Source organism: Oncorhynchus kisutch, linkage group LG30 (genome assembly GCF_002021735.2).
Source record: "Oncorhynchus kisutch isolate 150728-3 linkage group LG30, Okis_V2, whole genome shotgun sequence".
Lineage (NCBI taxonomy): Eukaryota > Metazoa > Chordata > Actinopteri > Salmoniformes > Salmonidae > Oncorhynchus > Oncorhynchus kisutch.
The window spans coordinates 24,264,356-24,272,358 of record NC_034203.2 but is presented as its reverse complement, the minus strand read 5'-3'; the positions used below and the strand labels follow the sequence as shown (position 1 = coordinate 24,272,358).

Sequence of the window (8,003 nt, the reverse complement as noted above, 5' to 3'; positions counted from 1 at the left end):
ACACACAGTGACACCCAGGCTACCTAAGTATGATTCTCAATCAGAGACAACTAATGACACCTGCCTCTGATTGAGAACCATACTAGGCTGAAACATAGAAAACCCCAAATCATAGAAAATCAAACAGACTGCCCACCCAACTCACGCCCTGACCATACTAACTAAATACAAAACACAGGAAATAAAGGTCAGAACGTGACAGTACCCCCCCCAAAGGTGCGGACTCCGGCCGCAAAACCTTGACCTATAGGGGAGGGTCTGGGTGGGCGTCTGTCCGCGGTGGCGGCTCTGGCGCAGGACGCGGACCCCACTTCACCATTGTCTTAGTCCGCCTTATTGTCCGCCTCCGTGGCTTTCTCACCATGGCCACCCCTCTCAATGACCCCACTGGACAGAGGGGCAGCTCGGGACAGAGGGGCAGAAGCTCTGGACAGAGGGGCAGAAGCTCTGGACAGAGGGGCAGAAGCTCTGGACAGAGGGGCAGAAGCTCTGGCGCCTCTGGGCTGAGGGGCTCTGGCGCCTCAGACTCCGGTAGCGGCGCCGGACAGGCGGGAGACTCCGGCAGCAGCGCCGGACAGGCGGGAGACTCCGGCAGCAGCGCCGGACAGGCGGGAGGCTCTGGACAGGGGGGAGGCTCCGGCAGCGGCGCCGGACAGGCGGGAGGCTCCGGACAGGCGGGAGGCTCTGGCAGCGGCGCCGGACAGGCGGGAGGCTCCGGCAGTGGCGCCGGACAGGCGGGAGGCTCCGGCAGCAGCGCCGGACAGGCGGGAGGCTCCGGCAGCAGCGCCGGACAGGCGGGAGGCTCCGGACAGGCGGGAGGCTCCGGCAGCGGCGCCGGACAGGCGGGAGACTCCGGCAGCAGCGCCGGACAGGCGGGACCACCTGCAGGAAGGAGACGGAGAGACTGCCTGGTGCGTGGGGCTGCCACAGGAACCACCAGGCTGGGGAGACCTTCAGGAGGCTTGGTGTTAGGAGGAGGCACCTGAAGGACCGGGCTGTGGGGGAGCACTGGAGCTCTGGTGCGCAACCTTGGCACCACTTCCCCAGACTGGACAACTACTCTAGCCCGGACCCTCCAGAGTGCAGGCACAGGTTGAACCGGGCTGTGGATAAGCACGGGAGATCTAGTGCTCACTACACGCACCTCTCCCCTAGGCTCCACTCCCACATTTGCCCGGCACTTTCGGGGGGCTGCCCTATAGCGCACCGGGCTATGGACACGCACTGGCGACACCGTGCGCTTAACCGCATAACACGGTGCCTGACCAGTAATGCGCTGCTTATCATAAGCACGAGGAGTGAGCTCAGGTCTGCTGCCTGGCTTAGTACCACACCTCGTCTGCCCCCGCCCCAAAAAAATTTGGGGCTGCCTCTCGTACCTGTCGCACTGCCGTGCTGGCTTCGCCAACCTCATCCTCCTGTAACCCTCCTTGCACTGCTCCATTGAATCCCAGGCGGGCTCCGGCACTCTCCCTGGGTCGACCGCCCACCTGTCTTTCTCCTCCCAAGTTGTGTAGTCCTGTGATGCTGGCAGCTGTTGTTGCTGCTGCTGCTGCTGCTGTCGTCGCTGCTCGTTACCACGCCGCTTGGTCCTTGGTTGGTGGGTGATTCTGTAAGGGATTTCCTCCTCTTCTTCCGAAGAGGAGAGGCGAAACGGATCAGAGGACCAATATGCGGCGTGGTAAGTGTCCATGGTTCTTTTAATAAGTAAACTTACGCATGAACAACTGATACAACAAAACAAGAAACGTGTGAAACCCTAAACAGCCCTATCTGGTGCAAAACACAAAGACAGGAACAATCACCCACAAACACACAGTGACACCCAGGCTACCTAAGTATGATTCTCAATCAGAGACAACTAATGACACCTGCCTCTGATTGAGAACCATACTAGGCTGAAACATAGAAAACCCCAAATCATAGAAAATCAAACATAGACTGCCCACCCAACTCACGCCCTGACCATACTAACTAAATACAAAACACAGGAAATAAAGGTCAGAACGTGACAAATATTTACCACTAGAGAGACTTAGAGACTTGGGAGACTGGAGTATGGCTGGAGTATTTCCCAGCATTGAGCAGTTGTCAGAGAATACCTGGAAATGGACTCCCAAGATACTTGTAACTAAAATAGTGTCAGCCAAACCAACACCCAGAGCAGGTGAAAACTAGAGCAGAAACATTAAATATTTGTACATTCTCTAAAATAAAAAAAAGCATCAGCATGTCCTTGCAGTGGGATTAGCCTTGACTGATGGTTGTCAACCTGTGAAGACAGTAGCTGTAAGATTACAAAACACATCAGCGTTGAATGTTTTCAATTTGTCTAAATGTCAACACTTCCTTTAAATTGTATGCGGGGTTCAGGGGCATTTCATGTCCATATGGTAAAGAACTAATCATAGTAATTGTAAGTGGCAGGGAAGTCAGGCGCAGGAGATCGAACTTGGTATAAATGGAGCAGCACTTAATAAGTGCTCAAAAACTCTGAAAACCAAAATATACAAAATAATACAAGTGGGAACAAAACCCGTCGCACAACAGAACATATCTTGCACAATGCTTACACATAAACAATCACCGACAAGGACAACGAGGGGGAACAGAGGGTTAAATACACAACATGTAATGAATGGGATTGGAACCAGGTGTGATACAAGACAAAACCAAAGGAAAATGAAAAGAGGATCAGCGATGGCTAAAAGGTCGGTGACTTCGACCGCCGAACGCCGCCCGAACAAGGAGAGGGACCAACTTCGGCGGAAGTCGTAACAGTAATACAACCCAGTGCAGAAACATCTATGACAGTTTGTTTAGAACTATGATACAGAGGACAGGTCATGGAAAAGGCTCTCAGGTTTTATTCATGTTATCATTTCTGTGTGGAATGGATTTGTTTGAATTGTTTTGGATGTGATTATTTGTAAGGCTGTGTGTTACACTCAAGTCTTTCCTCTGTTGATTGCACAGCGACCATGTCACCAGCCATAGAGAATGTGGTGAATGTTTGTTCATATGGAGGTAAGTTTGGGAAGTAAAAATAGCACACATGGCTCTTAGTGGAGAGCTATGATCTAACACAAATTCTCCAATCTACTTCACCAATCTACAGTGCATTTGGAAAATATTCAGACCCCTTGACTTTTTCCACGTTATTTAGTGCCTTATTCTATAATGGACTAAATAGTTTCCCCCTTCATCAATCTACACACAATACCCCATAATGACAAAGCAAAAACTGTTTTTTTGAAAATGTTGCACATTTTTACAAAAAACAAAAATGATATCACATTTACTTAAGTATTCAGACACTTTACTCTTTACACTGTACTTTGTTGAGGCACCTTTGGCAGCGATTACAGCCTAGAGTCTTCTTGGGTATGATGCTACAAGCTTGGCACACCTGTATTTGGGGAGTTTCTCCCATTCTTCTCTGCAGATCCTCTGAAGCTCTGTCAGCTTGGAAGGGGAGCATCACTACACAGCTATTTTCCGTTATCTCTGGAGATGTTAGTTCGGGTTCAAGTCCGGGCTCTGGCTGGGCCACTCAAGGACATTCAGAGACTTGTCACGAAGCCACTCCTGCATTGTCTTGCCTGTGTGCTTAGGGTCGTTGTCCTGTTGGAAGGTGAACCTTTGCCCCAGTATGAGGTCCTGAGCACTCTGGAGAAGTTTTTTTAAATCAAAGATCTTTCTGTACTTTGCTCCGTTCATCTTTCCCTCTATCCTGACTAGTCTCCCAGTCCCTGCCGCTGAAAAACATCCCCACAGCATGATGCTGCTACCACCATGCTTCACTGTAGGGATGCTGCCAGGTTTCCTCCACACGTGACACTTAGCATTCAGGTCAAAGAGTTCAATCTTTGTTTCATCAGACCATAGAATCTTGTTTATCATTGTCTGACAGTCGTTTAGGTGTGTTTTGACAAACTACAAGGGGGCTGTCATGTGCCTTTTACTGAGTAATGGCTTCCGTCTAGCCAGTCTAACATAAAGGCCTGATTGGTGGAGTGCTGCAGAGATGGTTGTTCTTCTGGAATTTTCTTCCATCTCCACAGAGGAACTCTGGAGCTCTGTCAGAGTGACCATCGGGTTTTTGGTCACCTCCCTGACCAACGCCCTTCTCCCCCGATTGCTCAGTGTGGCCGGGCGGCAAGCTCTAGGAAGAGGTTAGGTGGTTCCAAACTTCTTCAATTTAAGAATGATGGAGACCACTGTGTTCTTGAGGACCTTCAATGCTGCCGAAATGTTTTGGTACCCTTCCCCAGACCTGTGCCTCAACACAATCCTGTTTCAGAACTCTACAGACAATTCCTTCAAGCTCATGGCTTGGTATTTGCTCTGACATGCACTGTCAACTATGGGACCTTTATATAGACAGGTGTGTGCCTTTTCCAAATCATGTCCAATCAATTGAATTTAACACCGGTGGACTCCAATGAATTTGTTGAAACATCTCAAGTATGATGGAAACAGGATGCACCTGAGCTCAATTTCCAGTCTCATAGCAAAGGGTCTGAACACCTATGTAAATAAGGTATTTCTGTTTTTGACTTTTAATACATTTGCAAACACTTCTAAAAACCTGGTTTCGCTTTGTCATTATGGTTTGTGTAGATTGAGATTCTTTGTTTATTTAATCAATTTTAGAATAAGGCTGTAATTTGGGGGTCTGAACAGAACCGGCGCAGCAGAAGCAGAATGGCTACCACAGTAGCCAACATGGCCACACTTTGAAGCACAGCCAAACAAGGTTGAGTGTTCAGTCACTTCGCCTATGTAACGGCAGTGCTCTGCTTTCTCCAAATCATGCTCTGTAAAATATGGCCAGCGTTTTGTGGCGGTTGTGGGTTCATAGGACCATTTTAACTCTCAGTCAAACAAGAGGGTCTCAGGGGAGCCCTAATGTAATTAAACACTAAAGTGTTTTATGGTTGGCCAGTCAAGAAACATTCCCTGCAAGGCGTCCTCTGAGAGTTGTAACAGCAGCTTTAAAAAGATTAGGCTTTGCATTTGAGCACTCTAATTGTTCACACAGCATTAGTTTCACTAAGTTATTTTAAGATGTGCAGTCAGGGTAAGTGGTTTTACTTTTAGATATTTTTACAAGAGAACATTTTATGGTTACATAAAGTCAGACAATATGTTGTCATGCCTGGGCTTTTTGTAGCTCGAAGCCCAGCTTTTTGTGACTTGTGCAACAAAGAGCATGTGGGTATGTCATGTAACATACATAACAAAGGGATTATCCTGAGGTAAAATGAGTGTCCTGGTTTGGCATCACAGAAATTCTGATTTGAACCACCCACGTCAGTTATATTCAAAACGCCTGCATATTGTGTATTGAACTCCTTTATCGTGTCCATATCCAGACCCCCAGTTGCAAATAACTTGTCATTCTACATTATGAATGGGGCATTGGGGCCAATCTGGGATTAGATATGGTTCTAAGGTTACAATCTGTGATGCAGGATCAGAGGGAATGACAACCTCCCACCTCATGCAATCTGCTGCTACACACACAGATCACAGCATCTTAGGTCCAGATCTCTATTAACTCTCCCCAAGGAGGCAAGATGAAGTGTGTTTGGAGTTAGCAAAGACTGTACACCAACAGCCACCACAGCACACACACAAACATATGAAATCCTGCACCCTGGGTTCACATGGACATAGAGAATTAGCATGAGCTGCTATCTCAACTGAAACAACACTGTCAGAGCGTATAGGACTGGTCAGACACATCCAGTTGGACTTTGAATGTAGCCAACCTGTACAGGAAGTGTATAAGGGAAGTGTTCATGACTGGTGACTTATAGGAGCAAGAACACCTTCTTTTTTTGTACTGTAATTACTGTACTGTAAAAGTTTAAAGTTGACAGACTGCTGGATGTTGAGAGCATTAGCTAATATATATATATATATAAAAAAATCTCCACCTATTTAACTTAGCCTTTCCCTGTTAATCATTAAAAGCTTTTATTTGAAACGACCAAAACCCTTTGGAAATGTAGGCCAGTGTACAGAGCCCAATGCAATGAATCCTTTTCTAAATCTCTACACTGGGGTAGAGGGAGTGTGAAGAGATGAGCTGTTGAATAATTCAGTATGTGAGCATAGGAAGTGAAACACACCACTAGGGTGACAGTCACAGGGAAGCAGAATGTAGGTTGTCTGTATGCCAACTTTACTGTAAGTTGGTCCCTTTCAGTAAGATGGAAGTTAAGAGAACTTCTTAATATGCATGCAACCATTGAATTACATTTACGATATCTGATTCTGTGTACAGGTGCTGATTTGGTCGTCTGTTATGGGATAAAAAGTGGGTCCTCCAGAGCTGCCTGTCTTCCACTGCAGACGCAATATCCTCCTCCAGTCCGATACCCCTCCTGAGCTGGTCCACATTTGTGATCTCTGATCCCCCCCTTAGGTTCACACATTAGGTAAGGCATAGACTTCACCAGGCAACTACTCATCACAGATGGAGGTGATGATATCACTACTGTTGTTCTGCTTACCCATAGTTTGGCCCATGTATAAGACTGATTCCATCCTAGATCTGTACCTTTTTTATTGAGATGTTGAATCAATTTGTAAAATTGATTGGATGGTCAAAAAGTCCTCAATGTAAGGGAATTTCATATTTTTTTCACCCAACTATAACCTAAATCTAATGACATGGTGAAATGTTTTGTTGATTTCATGTTGAATTCATGTTAGTTGATAACAACCAAATGTTAATCAAAAGTAGACATTGAAATTATATCTGTGCCCAGTGGGACCTTTATGCGCTCATGTATTTTTTAAAGGGATCTCTGACAGGAGAGGGTGGAGCCTGTGAACCAACAGTGGTTGGATGAAAACTATCTCCAAACCAGGAGTGTGAACCTGATAAATAAGTCATGCCACCCAGGTCCATTAAAGCCTGAATTTCTACTTGCACCTTAAAGATCTTTTCCAAATATTATGAGGCAGGTGAGGAGATAGACACAAGACTGCCATGCCATAGATGTCTGAAGGTCTTGAGGATTGATAGTGATGTCAAAAGTGAGTGTCAGTTGTCTTGTTTATTTTGTCCCAAGTCCCAACCCATGTACAGCTGACAAGATTAGAGAGAGAGATGGAAATAGTGAAAACAGTTTTCCTTTTGCCTGCAGGGCCTTTTGAAATGGTAAAATTGAGAACCCCACTGGTACAGAAGGCAAATTCCATAGCTCAGACACATCAGCTGTCTACCCCAGAATAGAATGGTAAACAAGCAGTAAAGCAGAGCACCTGACAACTAGGACAGCCAGGTGAAGTTTTCCAACTGAATTTGAATCATTGATAAAAAATATTTACTATAATTTACAATACTGTAGCATCATGCAGAATTCTGTTCTGCTGACGACTCAAAATAGTCTATACAGAAAATGTGCTACTACCTGAGTACATATATTGCTGTCTCCACATAAATATAAACACTTAAGTGGGATAAATGACTGCACCCAAAATACTGAAGCTTTTGTTAAATAAATCACCATTGTCCCAAACTGAAAGACTACACAATGGTTACTGTAATTAAATGTAGTATCCAACTGTACAATGAAATACAACGAGTCTCCCTATTCTTAGTGATAAATTAACTGTCAGACAAAACACAGAGACAAAGGGCTTTGATGAGTAATATTTAAGGGGCCATTTTAAATGTGTATATGTGTGTGCATACTGTAACCCACAAACATCTGTGTACTGTATTTCTGCCAACATGAGCAATGTGAATCGCTTTTCACAATCCAACCCTACCATAGAAAAGCACATGGCTTACTGTGCTGTCATGGTGATGAATGAAAGTTGAGGTCTAGGGACTGATCTGGTGAGGCTGTCAGTGGAGTATCCTTACAAGAGCTCAGATTTGATCTTAGAGAGTGCAATGTATCCCATATTCCCAGTAGTTTAGTGAGCAAATCACGGACAGTGCTTTAAGTACTGTACTATATGGTGGCGCTTTAGTATCT

At 45.8% G+C, this 8,003-nt stretch overlaps 1 long non-coding RNA gene across 1 annotated transcript; it reads left to right on the top strand.

Moving 5' to 3' along the window:
- Positions 1-2,719: 2,719 nt before the first annotated feature.
- LOC116358560 (uncharacterized) lies at positions 2,720-6,591 on the top strand. The gene is made up of 3 exons (XR_004206280.1): positions 2,720-2,863; positions 2,977-3,027; positions 6,296-6,591. It is a non-coding gene; the product is annotated as an uncharacterized LOC116358560 (long non-coding RNA).
- The last annotated feature ends 1,412 nt before the right edge of the window (positions 6,592-8,003 follow it).